Source organism: Chiloscyllium plagiosum, chromosome 10 (genome assembly GCF_004010195.1).
Source record: "Chiloscyllium plagiosum isolate BGI_BamShark_2017 chromosome 10, ASM401019v2, whole genome shotgun sequence".
Classification (NCBI taxonomy): Eukaryota; Metazoa; Chordata; class Chondrichthyes; order Orectolobiformes; family Hemiscylliidae; genus Chiloscyllium; species Chiloscyllium plagiosum.
In genome coordinates, this window is record NC_057719.1 from 37,981,901 (window position 1) to 38,007,459 (window position 25,559).

General features: G+C 41.7%; 1 long non-coding RNA gene across 1 annotated transcript in view; it reads left to right on the forward strand.

The window, feature by feature from the left end:
* The first annotated feature begins 9,081 nt into the window (after window positions 1-9,081).
* The window catches only part of LOC122553532, a 73,221-nt gene continuing 56,743 nt past the window's right edge, over window positions 9,082-25,559 (forward strand). Inside the window, exons 1-2 of the long non-coding RNA XR_006312756.1 lie at window positions 9,082-10,010; window positions 16,356-16,479. This is a non-coding gene — a long non-coding RNA (uncharacterized LOC122553532). The remainder of the gene's footprint in view (window positions 10,011-16,355; window positions 16,480-25,559) is intronic.

Sequence of the window (25,559 nt, forward strand, 5' to 3'; positions counted from 1 at the left end):
CTCTCCCTTTGAAGATAAGGAGGCATAGCAGGGTGATCAATACCCAGATTTTATGCAATTGTCCCGTAAATCAGCTAATTGTCTCACATGTTCTATATTATTACTTTTCAGGGCCACCTTTGTCCAGTATTGTTCATTATTGCTCATTCGCAGCAATCTTCAGTCAGAAGTACTGATTGGATGATCCATCTCGCCCACCTCCAGTGGTCCCCAATATTACTGACACCAATCTTCAGTCAATTTGGTTCACTCCACATGATATCAAGGAACAGTTGGAGACTCTGGATACTGAAAAGGCTACGGGCCCTGACAACATTCCAGCAAAGCACGGAAGACTTATGCTCCAGAACTTGTCGCTCCCCTCGCCAAGCTCTTCCAATACAGTCATGACACTGGCATCTACCTGACAATGTGGAAAATTGTCCAGGTATGTCCTGTACATAAAAAGCAGGACAAATCCAACCATCAGTCTACCCTCAATCATCAGAAATGTGGTGAAAGGTGTCATCAGCAGTGCTATCAAGCTGCACCTGCTCAGCAGTAACCTGCAGAGTAACACCCAGGCTTCTTCAGGCTTATGCCCGAAACGTCGATTCTCCTGTTCCTTGGATGCTGCCTGACCTGCTGCGCTTTTCCAGCAACACATTTTCAGCTCTGATCTCCAGCATCTGCAGTCCTCACTTTCTCCTGTGACCAATAAGAGACAATCTAATCACCGCCCCTTGACATTCAATGGGGTTACCATCAATGAATCCTCTACTATCAATATTCTGGGGTTATCATTGACCGGAAACTCAAGTGGACTCAGCACAGAAGTACAGTGACTACAAGAGCAGGTCAGAGGCTAGGAATACAGTGACAAGTAACTCTGCTCCTCACTCCCCAAAGCCTGTTCACAATCTACAATGCACAATCAGGAGTGATGGAATACTCCCCACTTGCTCAGATGGGTGCAGCTCCAACAACACTCAAGCGGCTTGACACCATCCAGGACAAAGTAGTGTGCTTGATTGGCACCACATCCACAAGCATCCACTCTCTCCATCACCGATGATCAGTAGCAGCAGTGTGCACAATCTACAAGATGGACAGCAGAAATTCACCAAAGATCCTCAGACAGCACCTTCCAAACCCACCACCACTTCCATTTAGAAGGATAAAGGCAGCAGATACATGGGAACGTCAATCCTTCAAATTCCTCTCCAAGCCATTCACCATCATGATTTAGAAACATGTCACTGTTCTTTCACTATTGCTGGGCAAATGTCCTGGAATGCCAAGCCTTAAGGGCATTGTTGGTCAACTCACAGCAGGTGAACTGCAGCGGTTCAAGATGGCAGCTCCCTAGCATCTTACCAAGGGCCACAAATATGGGCAATAAATGCTGACCAGTCAGTGACACCCACATGCCACAAAAGATAAGAAAAAATTATTTGTATAACCACAGTGAACTGGAACCCTGGTAGAAGCATCCTCTTGCTAGCTGCATGGAGTACGTGGAGTCATTCCTGCATTAGGAAGCTGGATAATAGGGCAACTGAGCAGACCTTGATTGAATTCAATGTATGTGTATGAAACAATAGTTTTACAATATACTTCAAAGCATGGTTTTCATGCTAACTGGACGTATTTTATTATAGTTTGAGAAGCATTGTATCCTCCATTTCCCCAACATTTGCAACCTTGGCAGCAACACCCTGCCCCTCCCCTCAACGACCAAAGTGCCCTTACTTTCTTTCATACCAGTTGGTCCCCCAGGGGGCAGAGTCATGTCTATTGTGATGGAAGCACAGGAGGGATTGTTGCCCAGGCTTTCTTCACACCATATCCATACTTCCCTTCATGCACCTCCCCCATCCTATGACTAAATTCAGACATTTGCATCAACCACTTGCTCTCTCTTGTGCTACCTTTTACACTGAAAATTTGCACAATGCCTCTCTTTCATTCCAGGTGTTTTTCATTATGTTGGCAAGGTCATCACGTGTTGCCTGTGCCAAACTGCCCTAAAAAGGTTCTGATGAGCTGCCTTGTTGAATTGCTGTCATCTGGCATGTTGTAAATGCAGCCACAGTTAGGGAAGAAGGTTAGGGATTGTAACCCAGTGACAATAAAGGAAAAATGCTCTGGTTTGAAGTCAAGATGCTGTGTGGCTTGGAGGCAAACTTGTAGGTGATGTTTGTATTATATCTGCTTTTAAGTGGTAGAGATCATGGTTTTGGAAGAAGCTGTGGAAAAAGGTCTGGTGAGTTATTGCAGTGTGCTGATTATATGATACCTCCTGCTGCTTCTGTACACCCAATGGGGGAGGGCAGACGCAGAGAGCAAAAGCCAATCTGTCTGATGATGCCTGAGCTCTCCATCATACCCTCTCACTGGATGTGGGACCATATTATATATATATACACACACACACACACACAAACACTGGGACGGAACAAAAGATGGTGACTCCCTTGGCAAAAGGCATTCTAGCTATGAGGAATGATTAGATAGACTGGATTGTTTGCTTTGGAACCTAGATACTTAAGATTATGAGCTGAATACAGTGATTAGAGTGTGCAGGAATGAACTATTTCCATTTGTAGCGATAATTAGGGTGTAAATTGAAGGAATTAGAAAGATTAGAGGGGAGGTGATCTGAATTTGCAGATGCAGCTGTTGCTGGGATCTTGTACACATGACCCAAAAAAGTGGTAGAGGCAGAAAGATGCATTACATTGAAATAAACATTTGTATGTTCTTGAGGTGCAGTAACCTACAGAAAATATGGACCAAACACAAAAAGATAGGATTAGGCTGGATAGCACAGACATGGTGGAACAAATGGCCTCTTTCTAAGGTGTAAATTTTCCATAGAACTGGGGAGGACCAATGGCAGATTGAAATGACAGCACTGCATCTAGCTTACTGAAGATAACTGTTCGATTTGGAATTGAGATATTTGGTAAAGATGTTCTTTGAGTTGGAGCTGCTATTGGAGATTTTCTTTGCACCGACATCAGAGCCATCAGGTTGAACTGAAAGAAGGTAATCTGATTGGGGACAAGGGCAATGGTAACTTCAAGTGATCACGTATACGTTGAGGATTATGGAGATGGTTTAAATGGTGTGTTTTTGGATGAGCTGATCTCTAGGAGTTGTGGCAATCAAATCATCTTCTGCTCTTCCTCCTGTTTCTCCTCTTGGTATGTTCTTGCTCCCTAAGTGGTTGATCGGTTGGTCGCTTGTCATGGTAAAGTTATGCAGCATACAGCAGGCAAGCACAAATCTGAATATCCACTCAGCACTGGAATACCAAGCTTCTCCAGAATGATCCAGCAATGGAATTGTTGCTTGGAGCTACCGATTATAATCATGCTTTTTGTGTGCCAGGGTTCTTGTTGGCTACCTTTGGAGTGGTTCCTGATAGTGGAGTCATGTATCACCGTACAGTAAACCTTGTCATTCAGTGGCTAACCTGTAATGCCTGACAGTAAAAGACATTACAGTGAACTGGTGAACAACGACTAATTCATGACTCATGGTACTGTATATAGTTCTGTATGATGTGAGGCCTTTGATCACAAATTAGCTATACTTTGAGTTATTCTCTGTTGGTTTCCTCACTGTTGCCCCTTCTCCTCCATCCCTCAACGAGGCCCAATCCTGTGTTCAGCTGAACTATCTATAAACCAGCCAAAAACACAGTAATGGCAACAAAACCTTCTTCACAAAAAAAACTTTCCAGACTCAGCAACCAAGCTAATAAATGCCCTGAGTTAACCATTAACTAGAATGGCAAGCAGATAACTAATCTACCATGGCTCCAAGATCCACAGATGAAGTGCCTTTTATACTAGTTCACACCATATACTGCTGAGCAAGCTTAGCACAACATAAGGCTAGGCACGTACCAAAGTCCGACAAGGGTCCTCCAAAAGCTACAGGTTTTTCAACTATACATGGATAGGTATCAATTAACGCAGTAATTGCATTCCTAAAAATTACTGCATTATCCAAAACACATATTCCCATAAACCCCCTTATAAATGTTTGGGTTACATTTCTGGAATCTCAAACAAGCACACAATACAAACACAGAGTTAATATAAAACAGAAAAATTGACCCGAAGATAAGCAAAAATAATATCTTTTGATGTTTCTTGCCTCATACACAAGATTGCTTATCAGAGGTGGATCTTCATTCAACTCATCTGCAACCTTGGAACTTTGGAAATTGACTTCCTAATTTTCCACAATATCTTTGCATTCATGATGAAGGTGCTAAGGAACTACATTAGAAAGAGTTCTCACTCAAGACGTTAATGGCCAAAATGAGCTGAACAAGCAGTAAATTGCTCAGGAAGCTGAATTTTATTCCTCTGCACCGGGAGCTGAAGACAAAATGGGTTATTGTATTCAACTGTGTGTTATTGGAATAATGGGTGGTACATTAAAAGCTGTGTCATGGAGAAACTGTGTTTGTGGAGAACTACTCGTAACTTGATTGTTCCTTTAAATACTTCTTTTGTGGATTTTGGACACTTATAGAGATACCTGATCCAAAATAGTGAGCAATGCAATTTAGGTGTGAAATGAAGACATTTCCTAGTGCATGAACACACAACAGATTTGAGCCCAGAGCAGTAGAGTCATAACACTGAAATCTTCTAATAGAACCAATTTTTGCCAAGATTGGAGATGGTTAAATTATCTTGTGATGCAATCATATCTGCCCTGAAGAATAGATTGATGCAAAAACCCCATTCCCTCAAGATCTAGACACACCAGATTGTACAAAAATGATGGATCTTTCATTTAGTATTCAGGCTTTTCAACATTTGAGGGTAAATCCTTTTCTGTGGGCTCTTCTGATCATAACAGGAATGGCACTTAAAATAACAACTGATTAAAATCCTTAACTTCTGATAGTTTTTTTTGGGACTTTTAAAATTTTTATTGCTTATTAAATAAATAAGTCGACAGTAATTTGCATTTTTATAATTCTTTTGTGTAAAAGAACCATGTAATTTCTTTGCATGAGGAAATCCGTAGAGACTGAATGGTGCTAAGGAGTCTATGGGAGAATTAGCTATGTAGCTCTTTCAGGAGCCAGTACTGGCACGATGATTGAATGCCCTCTTTCTATACTGTAAAATTCTAAGATTCTGTGATTCTATAGTTCTTCTTTAACCTCTGTTTCAGACTTTCACATCTCACCAGTTGGGGGAGATGAGTGCACAGTCAGAACTCACTGTTGCTCATAATGCATCTGATAGCAACTATATAAAGGCAGAGGTTGGCAAAGTGCGGGTAACTGCACAGAGAGATTTAATCTGCTAGGGGTGGTTCTTCAGTCTCAATTCACTTTATTCTTTTTGAATTGCAACTCTACACTGTAATTGGGTGCAACCACAACTTCTTGCCTGGAACATTGTGTGCAATTCTGGTCTCCTTCCTATCAGAAGGATGTTGTGAAACTTGAAAGGGTTTAGAAAAGATTTACAAGGATGTTGCCATGGTTGGAGGATTTGAGCTATAGGGAGAGGCTGAACAGGCTGGGGCTGTTTTCCCTGGAACATCAGAGGCTGAGGGGTGACCTTATAGAGGTTTATAAAATTATGAGGGGCATGGATAGGATAAATTGACAAGGTATTTTCCCTGAGGTGGGAGAGTGCGGAACTAGAGGGCATAGGTTTAGAGTGAGGGGGAAAAGATATAAAAGGGACCTAAAGAGCAACTTTTTCACGCAGGGCCTTTACTGAGGACTGCCGAGTTTTCACCTTCCCTCAGACCTGCCCCTCACTGAGGACGAACGATCAGCCATCAGCAAAGGACTTACATTCATCCCCCTCTATTCATGCATCAACGAATTCAGTACACATTATGACGTTGAACACTTCTTCCATCACCTCCACCTCCGAGCTTACCTTTTCCAACCAAGACCCCCGCCCACCTTTAGAGGACCCCTTCGCTTGCTCCAACACACCCCATCCACCTGGATATCCTGTGCCGGTCTGTTACCTGCCCTCAACCTCTTTATTTCCAACTGCCGCAGAGACATTAAGCGCCTCAACCTGTCCACCCCTTCTCTTTCACTCGAAACTCTCACCCTCATAACGCATAGCCCTCCACTCCCTCTGCTCCAAACACAACCTCACCATCAAACCAGCAGACAAGGTGGGTGCAATGGTAGTTTGGCGCACTGACCTCTACACTGCTGAAACCAGGCACCACTTGAAGGCACCTCCTCCAACCGCCCCCTTGACCACCACCTCACCTCCCATCACCAAACCATCATCTTCCTCATCACCGCAGGGGATCTTCCACCCACAGCTTCCAAACTCATAGTTCAGGAACCCCCACACCATTTGGTTCTACCTCCTATCTAAGATTCACAAGCCTGACTACCCTAGCCGACCTATCGTCTCAGCCTGCTCCTGCCCCACCGAATTCATCTCCACATACCACAATACTGTCCTATCCCCCGGGTCCAGGAACTCCCCACATACGTTCAGGACAGCACCCACGCCCTCCACCACCACCTCTAAGAGTTCCATTTCCCTGTCTCCCAACGCCTCATCTTCACCATGGACATCCAGTCCCCTATATACCTCCATCCACCATGATCAGGGCCTCAAAGCCCTCACCAGAACCTTTCCACTGACACTTTCATTTGTTTGGCTGAACTGGTCCTCACACTCAATAATTTCTCCTTTGAATCCTTCCACTTCCTCCAGACGAAAGGGGTAGCCATGGGCACCCGCATGGGCCCCAGCTATACCTATCTCTTTGTCGGCTACATAGAACAGTCTATCTTCCGCAGTTTCACCTGCAGCACTCCCCACCTTTTCCCCCGCTACACTGATGACTGCATTGGCGCCACCTCATGCTCCCACGAGGAGGTTGAACGTTCATCAACTTCACCAACACATTCCACCCCGACCTTAAATTCACCTGGACCATCTCTGACACATCCCTCCCTTTTCTGGACCTCTCCATCTCCAGCAACGGTGACCAACTCAACACTGACATTTTCTACAAACCTACCGACTCCCACAGCTGCTGGATTACACCTCCTCCCAGCCTGTGAAAATGCTATCCCTTATTCTCAATTCCTACAGCTCCACCGCATCTACCCCTAGGAGTACCAGTTCCACCACAGAACACACCAGATGGCCTCCTCCTTTAAAGACCGCAATTTCCCCTGCCACGTGGTTGAAGATGCCCTCCAGTGCATCTCATCCACACCTCCCGCACCTCCGCCCTCAAAACCACCCCTCCAAACGCAACAAGGACAGAAGCCCCCCCAGTCCTCACCTACCACCCCACCAACATCCAATTACATTGCATCATCTTCCGCCATTTCCGCCACCTACAAACAGACCCCATCACCAGGGATATATTTCCCTCTCCATCCCTATCCACTTTCCATAAAGACCATTCCCTCCGTGAGTACCTTGTCAAGTCCACGTCAGCCAACAACCCACCCTCCCCTCCCGACATCTTCCCCTGCCACCTCAGGAATCACAAAACCTGCGTCCACACCTCCCTCTCACCTTGGTCCAAGGCCCCAAAGCAGCCTTCCACATCCATCAAAGTTTCACCTACACTTCCACACACGTCATTTACTGTATCTGTTGCTCCCCACGTTGTCTCCTCTACATTGATGAGACAGGTTGCCCACTCTCAGAGCACTTCAGAGAACATCTCCAGCACACCCGCACAAACCAACCCCACCGCCCTGTGGCCAACACTTCAATTCCCCCTCCCACTCTGCTGAGGACATACAGGTCCTGGGCCTCCTCCATCGCCACTCCCTTACCACCTGACCCCTGGAGGATGAAAGCCTCATCTTCTGCTTTGGGATCCTCCAACCCCATGGCATCAATGTGGATTTCAACAGTTTCATTTCCCCATCCCCCACCTTATTCCAGTTCCAACCTTCCACGTCAGTACTGCTCTCCTGAACTATCCCACCTGTCCATCTTCCTTCCCAACTATCTGTTCCACCCTCCCTTCTGACTTTACCCCTGCCTCCATCCACCTATTGCACTCTCAGCTACCTTCCCCCCAGCCCCACCCACTGCCATTTATCTCTCCACCCCCAAGACTCCTGAACTCATTCTTGATTAAGGGCTTTTGCCCGAAACGTCGATTTTTCCTGTTCCTCGGATGCTACCTAACCTGCTGTGCTTTTCCAGCACCACACTCGACTCTAAGCTCCAGCATCTGCCGTCCTCACTTTCGCCTACCTGACATCGAATGTGTCCATCTGGTCATAGTGGACTATATTGCTGCCGGTCTCTGGTGTTCCCTCCTCCACCAAGAACAGGGGGAGTATGGCTGCAGCTCCAGCCCCTCGAGACTCTTTGCTCTCCCTGGAATTGTGAGCTCTCTCCTGCAATGAGGAAAAATTCAGAAACTTAGGAGTGTGAGAAGTGGACAGTTTGCTGAGGATGGATGGTGATCATTTCAGGAGGGTCATGTGAGGGATGAGGGTGAATGTGAATGATGTCTATCAAGGTGGGGAGGTTTCAGGAGGGAAAGGAATGTGTGTGATAGTAAAATGTATTTTCTTTTATTTGTTCATTGGAAGTGAGAGTTTCTGGGTTGGCCCATATTTAGTTCCCATCCCTTATTGGCCAGTGGGCAATTAAAAGTGAAACCATTGCTGTGGATCTGGAGTCACATGTAGACAAGACTGCAGATTTATTTCCCTAAAGGACATTAGTGAACCTCATGAGTTTTTTTTTATATAACAATGAGCACTATTTACATGGTCACCATTAGGATAGCTTTTTTAATTTCAGATTTTTATTAAATCCAAATTTAATGACCTGTCATGGTGGTATTTGAACCCATGAGCCCAGACTATTAGCCTAGGGTTCTGGACTAGCCCAGTATTGGTCAGAGGAGGGCTGTGCGGGAAAATGCAGGGTGGTGAGATATTATTTTATTAAACAAATTACAAAAACAGTTTACAACAAAGTTACATTTACAGCTGCATACAAGAGACAGCAATTTTAACACTCCTGTTATTTTTTTTTCCTTTTTTTTATTTTTTTTCCCCAGCACCCATGGTGTGTGTGTGTAGGTGTGAGACACAGTGAAAGACACAAAGTGCACAAATCTTTAAGGGTGGTGAGATAATGTGGCTGCCACATGAAGATTATAGGACACTTGTATTATTGGATTACTCAAGGCCATCAAATCGCGATCAATCTCTGTGACATGGTGCAAGTCTGAGAAGTAAGATGAACAGATTTTCCATGTGTCTTACTCTTGGTAGATTCAATTCTGCACTTATTGCTGCCATTTTAAGCCTTGTCAGGGTCCCTTTAAATAAAAACAAAACTTTCCTCAAATGATGAATCACATCATCCCACCCATTCTTTGGGATTGGTCTAGGAAATTTGGTGTGGAATGATAGAACCAAGACTCGGTGAAAGACTCTCTCCAAAGCCACGAATTAATTTAATGTGGGTTCTCAGCCTGCTAATGGTCCCAGCATTTCACGGGACTAAAGTGCCGAAAATTTCCTTCTCCTTCTGCTTCAGTTTTAAAAATTCGAATTGTTTGTCAACTCTCCTGTATTTCATACATTGTTAATCTGATTGAAAGAGCTCACAATGACAGCGCTTGGATTTCATGTAGTGAACCCAATGCTACGAACGTTAAACTAGAGTGACTCATCCCTTTTTTTTCCTCTCGAGTGAAGCATGTGGCATCTGCTCAGCTTCCCTTCCCCTCCCCCATATACATCTGTGAAAATAAATCATTGAAAGTGAAATGGGAGCACAAAGCTACATCCTTTTCTCTGACACCATGACTGGGATTGTTAAATGGTTGGCGTCGAGATGGAGGCAAGATCCAGGATCTTGGCTCAGGGATTGTGGTATTTTAAATAAATAAATAGGCGCCCACTTTACCTTCTGCCACCCTATATCGGGAGCTCCCACTCGGCTCAAGCGAGTGAATGGCCCTAATCCAGCTCCTGCGTACTCTGAAGCACATTAATAAATCAGGTAGGGTTTTTATAGCGACCCATCCGTTTCACAGTCAGATTACCGCAAATTCTTTTTCATTCGAAATTTTATTTAATTCTGACCCGTTTCCATGATTGAACTTGAACTCATGTCTCCAAAGTAGTGGTTCAAGCATTCATATTACGAGTCCAAAAATATAACCATTCTATTGCTGCCCTGATTATGAATTATCATAAGGAAGTTTTAAATATAACTTCTATTAAATAATCAGTGTAAAAGGTTATGTTGCCATAATCCTTTCGGATTTCTCTGGAGAAAGTCAATTGGTGATGAGTTTAACCTGGGGTCCACTATGTCTCAGATGAGGGGAGGTTGAGGAGGCGGGATCTTCAGAGTAATCTAACCCGGTGCAGTATCAATGAAACATTTTTTTTGAAGGACTACACACTGAAATGGCAATAAGACTTTGTGTATTTAGTTCTCCAATTTTTCTTGAATATATATCACAGCAAAGAAAACTGTAGCCAGCTCCAAGCTTTGGCTTTAATTGAAAGTGTTAGAGACAAAAAGAAACTGCAGATGCTGGAATCGAAAATAGACAGGCAGGAAGTGGAGAAGTCGACATTTCCCGTGGGCTTTTGCCCGAAACGTCGATTTTACTGCTCCTCGGATGCTGCCTGAACTGCTGTGCTCTTCCAGCACCACTGATCCAGAATCTGCAGTCATTGTTTTTACCTGTTTCCCGTGTAACCCTTCTTAAGGACTCTGGGTGGGTGTGGGGGAGCTGCAAGGGAGGGGGAGGGGCTGGGAAGAGAGTGGGGGATGGGAAGGGAGGTTATTTGAAATTGGAGAACTCAAATGTTGAGTCCTCTGGGCTGTAGGCTGCCCAGGTGAAAGATGAGGTGTTGTTCCTCCAAGTTGCGGTGTGAGTTGTTGTGGCAATGGAGGGGGCCAACGATGGTTATTTCGGAAAGGGAGCGGGAAGGGAAATTAAAGTGACCGTTGACTGGGCGGTGTAGTCAGCCCTTGTGGGCCTGGCTGTGATGCTCGGCAAACCGTTCCCTAACTTTATGTTTGGTCTCCCTGATGTAGAGAAGACTACATCAGGAGCATCTGATGCAGTAAACTAGGCTAGAGGAGAGGCAGGTGAACCTCTGTCTCACCTGGAAGTACTGTTTGGGGCGCTGGATTGAGGTGAAGGGAGTGGTGTCCTTGCAGGTTTTGCACCTTTTCCGGTCGAAAGGGAAGGTACCTAGGGGTTCGGAGGGTCGGTGGGGAGAGTGGCACAAACCAAGGACTGTCGAAGGGAACAGTCCTAGCGGAAGGCAGAGAGAGATGGGGAGGGGAAGATGTTCTTGGTGGTGGGATCTAGTTGGAGTTGGCAGAAGTGTTTAAGGATGATGCATTGGATGCGGAGACTGGTGGGGTGATAGGTGAGGACAAGGGGGTTTTTGTCTTTAGTGTGTCGGGAGGGCGGTTTAGAGCAATGGAACAGTGAGTGGAGTTGGTGCGGTGGACAGTGTCTGGATGACAGAGGGAGGAAAAGCACATTGTTCAAAAGAGGTGGACATCTGGGATACTTGTGAGTAGAATGTCTCCTAATCCGAGCAGATGTGGTGGAGGCGGAGGAATTGGGAGAATGGGATGGAGTTCTTGCAGGATACTGGGTGCGAGGAGGTAGAGTCCAGGTACACCTGGATGGGAGTCTGTGGGTTTATAGTAAACGTCCATCTGGAGACTGTCGCCAGAGATGGAAATGGAAAGGTCAAGAAAGGGGAGGGAGGTGTCCGAGATAGACCAAGTGAATTTGGGGGCGGGGTGGAAGTTATGGGCGAAGTCGATGAACTGCGGCAGTTCAGCCTGGGTGCAGGACGCTGTGCTGACACAGTCGTCGATGTAACGGCAAAAGAATTGGGCACAGTGCCTGGACAGGTTCTGAAGAGGGACAATGAGGCAGGCATAGCAAGGGCCCATCCGTGTGCCCAGGTGCTCAAAGTGTCACAGAATTTGCCAAATGTTGTCTCCATGCAATCATTAAAATGAAACTGCTGAGTGCAGTTTACTCTGTGAAGCATTTTGAAAGGCAATTCATTTTAGATTTGGAAGGAGCAGATGAGAACCTAGTCTGTGCAATAAATAACATTTGTACAGGAATCTTTGTAAAGTACAGTACATCCTGATCATTTCTTATATGCTAAAAGCATTGAAAGTAAAACGTTTACATTTTTTAATAGTATAAATTCATATAAATTTCTTATACTTTTTTTGAGGTTCTGTTAAGGTCCTGACATAACACCAACTGGATTCCAAGTGAATGGCTTCAAAGAGATGAAACCCAGATACACTGTCACAAATAAAAACAGAAATTTCGGGAAAAGCTCAGCAGGTCTGGCAGCATCTTTGGAGAGAAATCAGAGTTAATATTTCAGGTTGAGTAACCCTTCCTCAGAACTGGCAGTCATTGAGGAATTTAATGTGGGTGTGGAAATGAGCTGTAGCAAATACCTGGTCAAACACTAGGAGCAACAGTAAAATTAATGACAGTGGACATGAGGAAAGATTGGAATGGAAATCCTGTCAGACAGAGGAGAAGAACGTCTTCAAGGTGGGGCATACTTAGAAGAGAAGTGGCAGTGAGTTAAATGCCAAAGAAAAAACTGAAATAACTGTGGATGCTGCAAATCAGAAACAAAAATAGAAATTGCTGGAAAGGTTAAGCAGGCCTGGCAGCATCTATGGAGAGAAATCACAGTTAACATCTTGGGTCAAATGAGGTTTATATCTGTGAGATAGTAGGAAAATCTGGATCAAAATTAATGCATGGCAACCATCATTCTGTTAGTTCATTTCATAAGAACCACACTTCCAAATAATTGCATACCATGGAAAGGAGCAGCATGCAAATCACTTGGATTGCATGTTTTCTTTTAAACCATCATAATCTGATAAATGCTAGCAAAATGCTGTGAATATAACATGAAATGGAAGCAACTTTCTCAGCTGTGTCAATGCGGAATGTAGAAGCAGTCTTGTGGCATTCCTTAGAATAAGCCACAATCCTTTTCAAGCTATTACCAGCATCAAAAACAGCAGAGTATAGACAGGAGAGTGTGGTTTCACAGCTAATGGGTCAGATCAAAATTGGATATATACTACAGGAAGAAAAGCAATGGACAACCAGGCACGATGAAGTGGAACAGCAAGCCGGCAAATGGCACAAGATTCAGTGTGAAAACTGGGTGGCATAGACAAGTTGGGCCAAAGGGCCTGTTTCCATGCTGTAAACCTCATGACTCTATAAGCTGCATGAATTCCCAATTATCAACTAGGTAAGATCTCAATATGCAAATACAAAAGGTCAGGTAGATATGTTTGCAAATATCTTGTTGGATGATCCTATTATGCCTACGTAGAGGTTTCCATCATTATAGATGTCATCCTCATCAAATTTGATTCACTCTGCAAAACATTAAGGAACTGTGGAATACACTGGATACTATAGATCCCATTACATCCTGACTATAGTGTACCAGAGATATCTGAACTGTCAGCACAGCTGTCACTCTCCATAGGCAATCTGGAAGATTATCCAGATATGTCCTGACGACAAAAAAACTGAAAAATGTAACCTGGTCAACTATTGCATCATGTACCATTCCCAATCATTAGTAAAATAAACCTTTGGTAGTGCCATTAAGTGACAACATTTTGCTCATCAGTTAGGTTTTGACCAAACTACTCTATCTCAAACCTCATCATAGATTGAATTCAGACATGAGAGCAGCTGTCCAAAAGCACCAAGGAACTCTTGCAAAAATTAAAGGGTTTGCTGATAAAGCCCTCTGCTCGCTGTAATTATGTGTGTTGTGCAGTAAGATGGTTGTAGTTTGCAAAGGCCAGGCTTCACAGCCCCAGGATAGTGGCCCAGCACTTCCACAGGACATTGTCCTCAGCTACAGCTGTTTCATCAATGATCTTTCTTCCATTATAACATTTGAGGTGGGGCTTTCCACTGATGTTTCTGTAGCGTTCAGCCCTCTGAAAATGAAGTCACACATGAAAGCAACAGCTCAGCTTTCGGACAGTGAAGTCACACATGGTAGCAACAGTATCACTATCATTGAACCTCTGTCACCAGCATATTGGTGGGTTACCATTAGTTAGACACCAAATGGGAACAACCACATCAACAACAAAGCTATAAGAGCAGAATAGAAGTTGTGTATATTGTGACAATCAGCTTACCTCCTGCTTCCTCAAAGCACTGTTTCAAGGATAAGATTAGGAGTCTGATAGAATACTTTTGACTGAATGAATACAAACATAGAAACTACAGCTAGGATAGGACAGCTTACCTACAGTTATATCTGCCACCATTCTGCACCAACCCACTGTGGAATCTGTTTGCATTATCCACAGAATGTACTGCAGCAACTCACCACAGGGGCTTTGACAACACCTTTGACACAAGTGACATCTACCACCATTGAAAAAAAGAGTAGAAACTCTGTTGAAGAATCACCATCTTAGGGTGCCCTCTGGGGTTTGCTATATATCACCATTCTTTCACCATTGTTGGGTCTATATCCTAAAATCACCTAGCTGACATGAATACAGGAGGACCATCATCACAAATATAGAGATAGTGTTTAATAAATATGTAGATGAGCCTCTGAGTTAAATGTGATGTAGCCATCAGCTCTGGTCATGTGCTGGTACTCTGCTAGGAGATTGGAATCTATGCAGCACAGAACAGATTGCTCAGCAAACCTACCTTCATGTACAGTCTGTTTGTATACATTGTTTGAAGTAATCCTGAAGTTCGGCCTGAGCTCTTGAGAAGATCCAAAGAAACCATACTAGATCAAGGATTGCAGTTATTCAAGGAAATATCGCATCATCATTTTCTCAGAATAACTAATATTGAATAATAAATTCACTTTTGCTCATGTATCTCCAACACAAGAGCAAGATTTTTTTTAAAAAGTGTTCATGCACATGGGTTTCATCTTCACTACAGTAGTATTAAAACTACCCTAGGAAATGGTGTCAGAATGAAAGATTTTTTATCCAAAGAGAATCAGTTGTCCATTAATTATTTCTGGATAATGAAACTGCAGTGTAAGTGCATAGGACTGAACTCTATTAGGTTAGCTAATTAGCTGCAGAAGGGTAACTGCTATTGATTTCTGTATTTCAGTACTAAGGAAGGGAAATATCAACCATTGTTGTTATTTTTGATCATTATCCAGTAATCCTTATGCTGAATTCTGTCCTTCAATGTGAATTAGGTGAATAACCCATTGACATTCATTATTTCGACACACACTGCCATGTTAGAGATAAATACCCAGAGAGGTTAGTCAATGATCTGTAAACAACTGTTAAATCAGGCTTTATTGAATGACCTTGTGTCTAGTCCTACTTACAAAGCTGTTTCGTAGAACAGAAACAGCTGTTTATTGTTGTAAATCTTCCATTGAGGAATAGGTAGGCCTGTAATTATTGTAAACATGCAATGCTTCTGTTCAATTCTTGACTTACTGGTTAATTTAATTTAAATCACAAACTGATATTTAATCTGGGACTGACTACTGTCAATAAAAATCATGTGAGTTTGGGTGAAAGAACCAAAATATCAAAAACTAGCAATAAAGCTGTTTTCTGTTGGATCCTTCAGCTCATTAAGAGTTACCTAAATATTTAGCAGGCAAAGTCAAACTGAAAAGAGTGCTAAAGCCAAAAAAGATATTAAAGCCCTCTTCCACTTCCCACCCAAAAAGAAAACTGCATAATTTTGAAGTTACTGATTCTTTTTTCACTTTGGAACAAAATCGGAGGTTGACCTCAGTAAATATTGTGGCAGACTATGGATCATGACATCTGCATCAGCATGCGAGTTCACTGTCAAAATGTCTAATCACCTAGCAATTTTTCTTGACTTATTCCTGAGAAGCATTAGATCTATTATTTAAACCCAGATTTTTATGGTGCTGGATAATGATGGGTGGGGTTTGTATGATGCAATGTCCTCCCAGCTAGTCCATTCACTTACATTAGTCATATATCCTATATTTGATTATATTCCTGGAAAGATTAGGCCAATAAAATGTTGCTATAATCTGAGTTTTGCGCAGTTTACCCTGGGCGGGCAAAAGCCTGAAAGAACTGGGCTATTTTTAACAAGTCATAATGATAAGGTAAAAGTAGTGTTAACAATCATAATACTTGTAACTCATACTCCTTAATTGTGTTTAAATAATCAGAAGGATGATATTAATGCCTTTGATTGTGAGAATTATGTGGTAAAGATAAAAGATGATTCTGATAACATTCTATAGCTTATGTGTGAATGTTACAAAATTTCATTGTTCTTTTCTTTAGAGCAGTGGAAGTTTTGAAGTGCTCTAAATGAAGTTTTTAAATTTATGAAGCAACTTGTTCCAGGAAAATGAATCACTGTGGCAAAGGATTCAAATACCAAGGGCTGCTGTTAAAAATGAAAAAGGTAGGAGTGAGAAAAATGTGTCTGTTCCTATTACCTTATATTGTGCTGGTGTTTATTAATGATGCTTGCACTGGTACAAACTGGTTGTTAGATCTTTGCAATATTTTATCTTCAGCTGTATGTCACCATACCTGTACATAATGGGAATGAAAAACAAGCATAGCCTGAAATTCAGAAATGGGCTCACATCAAGAATCATGAAGGTGAAAGACAATCCATTGCAAACAGTATCGTTTTTTATGGATGAGCCTTAATGCAGATCACAAGCCTCTTGCAATAGACAAACCTGTGTACAACTTGTTAAAAATATACAATCAGTGGGTTGCATTCTGATATTGTGTGATCGTGGGTGAACATGAATTGGCAGCATCTTTACAATTCTCTTAAAACTCATTTCCACTGAAGTCATCAAAAGGTTCTCTTGAAATGTATACTTTGTTTTAAAGTTATTTTCTTGATAGTTAATCCCATACTATCAATAAATCTCTATAGTCCGCTGAAAACCTGTCATCAGCTAGAAGTCAGAATGAGAAGTTTCAATCAGTGTGGCTAACCAAACAGCACTGGCTGTATAATGAGTAAAGTTGAGTGTTAGTAACAATATGTATGTATTGACATTGACAAAACTCTCGGGTTGGATTAAGTTTTCCCCACTGGCAGGTTTGGAAGTGAGGGAGTGTTTGTTAAATCAGTGAACATCTGTTTGCCACCTACTTGTGTGCCTCTGACTCACTGCCATTTTGTTTTCATTTCTCTATTCATTCTTGAGCTGGGGGTGTCATTGGCTCGGCAACATTAATTGCCTAACCCTAATTGCCCAGAGGGCAGTAAAGAGTCAGCCATATTGCTGTGGGTCTGGACTCACATGTAGGCCAGACTAGGTAAGGATGGCAGTTTCCTTCCCTAAAGGATATTAGTGAGCCAGATGGGTTTTTCCTGACAATCAACAATGGACTCATGGTCATCATTTTATTAATTGAATTCAAATTCCACTATCTACCATGGCAAGACTCGAAGCCAGGTCCTCAGACATTATCTGGATCTTTGGATTAACAGTCCAGCGATAATACCATTAGGCTATCGCCTCTCCCATTTTACCAGCAGTCGGTAATTCATCCATTAGTTACCAATTGAGTCCCTTAAGTGGGCAACTAATGCCTTATCCTGCCCCAACTAGGTTTCCCTGCAAGGGCTGGTGGGGGTCCTAATAGGAATTCCTCTTACATCCATTGGGTCCATCAGAAGGACCTCACATTTATTACTACCACTGCCTTATCCCATCCTCCTCAAATGTCCTCTCAAACCCAGTCTCAACTCCCCTCGCCATCTCAAGAACAAAGTTCCGATCCATTGTAGCTCCGCTCTTAATCACCATAATTTGACATGCTTTAATACAGTAGATGAGACCTGAATCTCAAGTGTCTGGCCCAGAGGTAAGCTCACTACCATTGCACCACCAATTACATCACCTTAGACTGCTTAGCTAAGCTACTACCAGTCTCTCACTATAATGGTACATATCTGTCCCTTTGGTTCTGGGTACTTGAAGTTGATATCCAGAGCAAAGCTGAACAAAGTTAGATTTTGAGCCTGGCTCACCAACCTGCACCTTGATTATGTTTCCAATTGCAGCAAATTATTTAGTGCAGTTTATGGTGCTCCAAAATTTGTTCCATTAAATAATAACCAATAAATGACACATTTTAACTTTCTGAAATCCTACCAGAAATGGCAATGAGAAAGATTCTCCATGACTTCATGGTTTGTTTCCCTATCATCAGAAATACACCTACAAATAGTAAGCTTCTGCAGAAAGATTGTAAAACATAAGAGGTATATAAGCATAAAAACAGTCATATTAGGTAATATTGATTGACTCTCCTTGTTTAACCACACTGATGATACTTAATTATGGAGTTGCTGGAAATGCATAAGAATTAATTGCCAAATGATAAGAGAGCTACTGAGGAATAATATGAATCCTCTATTGTGTTGCTGTTCTTTCTCAGCTGCCTGGCAACTAATTTACTGTTCCCCAGTTACTTGGTTTGAATGATTCCTTCATTAACTCTCATTATGCCCTTAAAGGGAATTATTACATTACATCTGAGGTTTTTTCATTGCCAGCTGCAACATTATAGCACAATCATATAATTACAGATAGGAAAAAAAAACATAGGTCTATGGTTCTAATGAATTCATTGATTAATTATTTTAAAGTTCACCAATTACCCAAGCTGTGATAAAATAAACAGCTACTGTGTTTCATGATACAGAAGGCACCTCGCATGAATATCACATCGTGACTAGAGTATATTGATTGAGAAAGCCAAGGGAGTGATGTTAAAGTATAAATGAGGAGAGGTTTGTAGATCATTCGAAGAACATGGCCATAGTAAAACTGTTTGGGGGTGATTTTCAGGCTGTCAGCCCACCCTATCATTTTGGATGAAAGCTCAATGAGTTTTGGTGGTTAGCCGTTAGGTAAATAAGAATGGTGAGAGTTGCCCTTTTGCATTATAGTTCTTGTAGGCAGCTCTTCATTTGGAACAGTGGCAAATTTGGCAAGTGCTTCTGAAAGGTAATCAGTAATGGTTCTGAAAGAGTTAGTGCTGAAGCTCCATTAAACTCCACTCAATCTGATGTCACACCATATTTGAATGGAGAAAAAAACAGACTAGTTTGAGGTCCTAATGGAGAAACGAGTGTTATCTCTGACTAATGATAGTCATATAATTATGGTGGACTAGTCAATGTAACCTGCACTTTTTCCTATAATGCAATGAACTATCCCTTGAATATTGCTGAAAAATGGACATATTTTTGTCTTGCACTTACAGACAATTTGGAAGAACAGCATTTCAAGGTGTAACCCAAATGTTACACATTAGAAGAGGAAAGTGATGTTTGATTGGCAAGTGGACTCTAATTACCAGACATGTTGTCATGGAGAAAGTAGCAGTTGTTTTTAATTTCACTCATGGAACATGGACATCGCTAGCTGGTCAGCTTTTATTGCCCATCCCTAGTTGCTCTTGAGGTGGTGGTGGAGAACTGCCTTCTTGAACCACTGCAGTCCCTCTGCTATAGGTGCACCTGTAATACTAGGAGTTTGGCTCAACAACAGTGAAAGAACGGCGATATATTTCCAAGTCAGGATGGTGAGTGGCTTGAAGGGGAACTTATAGGTGGTGGTGTTCCCATATAACTACTGCCCTTGCCCTTCTAAATGAAAGTGGTTGTGGGTTTGGAAGGTGCTGTCTAAGGATATTTGTTGAATTTCTGCAGTGCATCGTGTAGACAGTACATACTGCTGCTACTGAGCATCAGTAGTGGAGAGAGTGCATGTTTATGGTGGTTCAAATGGGCTGTATGTCAAGCTTCTTGAATGTTAACTGCCAGGTTTTGTATAGATTTTAAACCAGGTAACTTGACTTTGATTAGTCAGAAATAAATGAACCAGAGAATACTGTCACGTATGTTGTTCACTTGAAACAGGCACAGCTCATGCACATGTACTTTCTGTCTGCAAATACAGGCCCTGTTTGTTAATAATATGAGCTTCCAGTACTCAATTGTGCACCAAAATGTGGGTCCAACTGACAATCCTACATTAGTTGTCAGTGTAATTCTTTGCACCCCAGGAATATCCAGTAAATGTTGTCCATTTGCAGAATCACATCTAATGTTGATGACTATGTGGTGAATTTTGCAAGTGCAGGCTGGTTGGTTATGATCAGTGCATGTTTTGAACAGCCGAAAGGACATGCTCTGTAATGCGAGCTGCCAGCCTTTGGGGTGTATGGTCAAAATATCAGGCATCACACTGGCACTGAAATTCTTATACCACACAATTCACTTGTGGGACAGGTAGAATATCTTTTCAACTTGATACAGCATCCCATCAGTGGCAAACATCATTCATGTTCCTAGTGCACAGTAACATCATGAAATAGTTAGCCTCTCCTGGTGCTCAAATGCTTGATACACTTCATCCTTCCAAGGGAATCTGATTAGATTGGACATTTTCAAAGGCCAAGATTGCCACCCTATGACCTCTCATGAGTTTGCATGATATACAGCGAGAAATTAGATCAGGGGATACCTTTGATACATCCTATTCCAGCAACAAGCTTGCACAGTGAACAAATGGCTGGAGCCTTATTTGTCAGATTTCTGATAAGGCCAATCTTATAGTGCGTGAAACTGTGGGAATTTCAACATGTATATTGACTGTTGAAGGTATGTTTCTCACACATATGACTGAGTTTTCAACTTGGACAATGAGGAAAGGGATTTTATTTGAATGCTCCATTTCCAATGCAAATTTGAGCATAGGAAATTTCTGCTATGGATTCTACCATCTACATATTGGAAATATCAAGGGTTAGGAGATTTTTCTGTAATTCTGACAAAGCCAATTCTCTCATGGAATCAACAAATTGATGTTTGTGACAAAATGGGCCTGGGGGAGTCCCATGGCAGCACATTTTATTTGGACATATGCAGTATTGTAAAAACTGAACTAAATTATGCAAGTTGTTGAGTTCATAAATTCAGTGAATATTAATTCACACACTGGTGATAGGTCTATATCCTTGGATAGTATATTGCTGACTAAGCTAGCCATGTCAAATGAGTCAATGTGCCCTGCTATGTTATGGGTATATAAGCCATGTGTAGTCTTTGCAAATGTGAAGGAACCCTTCAGTATTTAAGTGGAAAACTTGCTCAAAACTGGTTGTAGCGATTCACCCAGCCATTTGGTCAGTTTATATTGTGCAGAACTGGTTGCTGATAGCATGAGGTGTAAAGGGATGTCACCTTTGTGTGTGTGGGAAATCTGTACATACATGGACATAGTGACCTATCAGGACAAACCCTATTGTATGTATTGTTTGGTAGCTAGATGCTCCAACATTTCTTCACCTTTTTTCTAAGTAAAGCTATCGTCATGCTGAGCAGTAGGATATCAGTTTTGATTAGTCATTAAGAATGGTGTGTATTTTGCTGATTGTAGTCGGATTTATTAATAAGATTATTCCAGTCACTCTTTGTTAAGTTTATGGATGTGTCTAGGTTGGCCTCAAGACCTCTAAACAGGGGTGGCATGGCAGCTCAGTGGTTAGCACCGTTGCCTCGCAGTGCCATGTCTGTATCAAAATATTGTGGATGTTGGAAATTGGAAACAAGCACAGAGAATGCTGCAGAAATTCAGCAGATCTCACAGCATCAGTGGAGAGAGAAACTGAGTTAACTCTGGTATGACTTGACCTGAAATGTTAACTCTGTTTCTTTCTCCACAAATGCTGAGTTTCTCCAGCATAGAACATCGAACAATACAGCACATAGAACAGCCATTCAGCCTACCATGTTTGTGATGACCATGATGCTATTCTAAACTATTTCCATCTGCCTGCACATGGTTTGTGTCCCTCTATTCTCTGCCATTTATGTGTCTGTCTAAATGCCTCTTAAATGTTGCTATTGTATCAGCTTCTACCACTTCCCCTGGCAGCATGTTCCATGCACCCAACATGCTCTGTGCCTCACACATCTGCTTTAAACTTACTCCTCCTGTCACCTTAAATCTACGGTCTCTAATATTTGACATTTTCACCCTGGAAAAAAGACTTAGACCACTCACCCTATCCATGCCTTTCATAATTTGATATACTTCTATCAAGTCACCCCTCGATTGCTGACACTCTAGCAAAAACATCCAAGTTTGTCCATCCATTCCTCATAGCTAATACACTCCAAGCAACATCCTGATAAACCTCTTTTGTACTCTCTCCAAAGCCTCTGCATCCTTCTTATATGAGTCAAGAGTGTGATGCTAGCGAAGCACAACAGGTCAGGCAGCATCTGAGGAGCAGGAGAATTGATGTTTCAGGCATATGCCCTTTATCTCTCACTGCATCCTTCTTATCATGTGACAACCAGAACTGCACACAATATTCCAAATGTGGCCTCACTAAACTTTTATACAGCTGTAACATGACCTAACAACTTGTATATTCAATGTCCTGATCAATGAAGGCAAGCACATCATATGCCTTCTTTACACCTTATCCACTTGTGTTGCTACTTTCAAGGAGTTAGACTTGCACCCCAAGATCCCTCTGTATATCAATGCTCCTAAGGATCCTACAATTTCCTGTATACTTTTCTCTTTACATTGAACCTCCCAGAGTGCATTCTCTGTGTTTGTTTATATCTGTATTAGAGCTTGCAAGATTGGGAATTCTTGACATGGGTACATGACAAATATCTGGATGTTACTCTCCTCTGGTAATAATATGCTTAGCTAAGAACAACACTGCAGGTATTGGATACCTAAAATAAAAAAAACCCCCATGGAAATAGGAAATCAGAATACAAAACGTTGGGCACGTAATTGAGCTCATGGCTATCAGCTGGGGAGCTAGTAAAATCCCAATGTCACCTCTTTTCAAGAAGGTATACTGCAACTTGTCTCACTTACCAGACTCGTGTGCTGGGTCTTCCTACTGGTTCAAGGTTTATGGGGGCAGACTTTCTGCAAACTGCAACCTCTTCTGTAATAAGCAGTGCCATCTCTAATTGCTGTGGGACCCAGGCAGTGGTAAGTGGTGTAACAAAGTGTGGTTCATGGAGGAAATGGATTTCAGCATGGACAATGAGGTCAGCAGACTCCCATTTCTTCTCAAAGATGAGTACTAAATCAGGAAATGGTGCATTTGATTGAAGGAATCTCTCACTTGGCACCTCAACATGCACTTGTTCAAGGAATCTACAAGCAAACATGTCAGGATTTAGACCAAGTTATCCCTCAGACAAAATCATTGGAAAAAACACAGATTCCCATCTTTTTAAGATTGTTTGTGGGATCTAGATGAATGCAGATTGGTTGCTGCATTTCCAAATTAGAACATTAATTACACTTCAAAAATATATTTTTGTCTCTAAAGTGCACTGGAAGTCACAAAAAGCACTATATACATAAAAGTTTTTTAAAATAATTTTCTCAAATCAATAAAAAAAGGAAGGAAACCTTTAATCATTTGGTATGCAGGAGGAATACCATGATAGTCCTTCACAACAGAAGGAAAGAGCCAAGTGAGAGTATTAAGAATGAGAGTGAGAGGTGGTAAAGAGTGAACAGTGATGAAGGAATAAATCCAATGGGCTATCAAATAATATTCACTTCAAACTCGTGTAAAATAATAGTAGGCTTTTCAAAATACATCTGGCATGTGCCCTGGACATAATAGTAGGTGGCTCACATTCATTCAGGTCCACTGCTACATTTGACTCTTAGGCAACCATTTCACATCTAAAATATGGCTAGGCACAATCCAACAGTGCACAGGCTCAGCAAGAGTCAGAATCATTAAGCATGTTTGTATGACATATCTGTAAAATGTGGGATAGCGTGTGAGTCAGAGATTTGGATTGTTACTTTTCTTACACCTTTTTGTACTTTTAGCCTCTAGTGCAGTGGAATGTGCAAAGATTTTAAATTAGGGATGGGCCAAAACCTCTGTTCCTTTGGAGATTTGCCAACAGCATTGCTTTACAGAATAATATGAGAGCTCTAGAGCTTTGTCATAGAATAATTGAAATTCAGTGCCAATCACAGTGCTATTGCAGCCAATTCATTTTAGGAATTAGAATTTTAACACCAAACCATCTCTTCTTAATGGAGGTTTAGCACTTACTTATTACTGATTGATTTTGACTATTTTTTTAAAATCTGAATATACGTAATGTGAATAACTTGCTCCCTGCCTATGAGTCCTTTAAATTTTCAATGATATTTTAATTAGTTTCATACTAGACTGAGAATGAGCTCAAAGTTAAGATTAAAATTGTCAATATAAGCATAAGGTTAATGCCATCTGTTTGGCACTGTTCACTTTTTTTCCTCTTCATCTTATATATGTATTTCTGGACATAATAGTGATGTACAGTTGTAAGGCTGGTGTTGCAAATCTTCAATGCATTATTCATATATTTTAAAATATAACTTTTAGTTTCATGAGTGTAATTTTTAGTTTGGAAGGTGAAGTATTAAGCGTAAAATAAGTGCACATCTAGTTGGAAACTGATAAACAATCCTAAAGTAAAGGGAAATCAAACAAGCCTAAGTTTAATTAACCTATGTTTACCTTACAATGTCAGAATTGATCGTGAAATAAGGTGAACAATGAATAATCCACCTCTAAACTTGAAATGGAGCCAAAATGTTTGGATAAAGGGGCATGAGTTCCGTTAGCAATACAGTATACATTTTTCGTGTGGGTCGTAGAATTAAAGAGTAACGTGGAAGATAAAATTAATTTCTATTTCTATTTGAGGATATCCTAATGCATGCCACATTGTCATGGAAACTGGTTGTGAGGGTGGTTTAAGTTGTTTGTGTGTGTTTGTTGGCAGAAGTAAACCGTTCAGTTGGGATCTGACAGAGCTAGTTGCAACATTGCTTTGGTGTAGACTGCAACTCACAGGATTGAGAGAGCCAACAGAAGATGTTAATCAGTGAGGCTGGCACTTCAAGCAGAGAAAATCCTAACTTTATCATTCACCACATGAAATGCTAGTGGGGCTTTAAACTTGGTTCAGGCTTTATGTGGGAAAAGTAGTTGGATTATGTCAATTGATTGCTGGGTATTCCTATTTCTTCTTTCAAATGTTAACAGTCCCTAGCAGGATCATAACACGCAAAACAAAATCTCTTACATTGTAACTTAGGTGATAGTTGCTAGGTTGACCAAAATACTGAGAAGTTTAACATTTTTCTTTGATTTTCCTCCTCCTTTTATTTTATGGGATAAGAATCAAGCTCCTGATTATTGTCTCCTAATGATGTGATCAGTTTCAGATTGTTGCCATATGGTCAAGTATTAACACAAGCATATTTATCCATGTTAGAGACTGCATTCAATTGCATAAGGCAATTCAGGCCATACCTCTGTACAGCTTTGACCCACCGTAATATGCTCCAGGAATTGAATTCCAGAGGTAAGGTGAGAGTGACTGTCTTTGAAGCCAACATAGACTTTTCGGTGAAGGTGGCATCAAGGTGACCTCGCCAA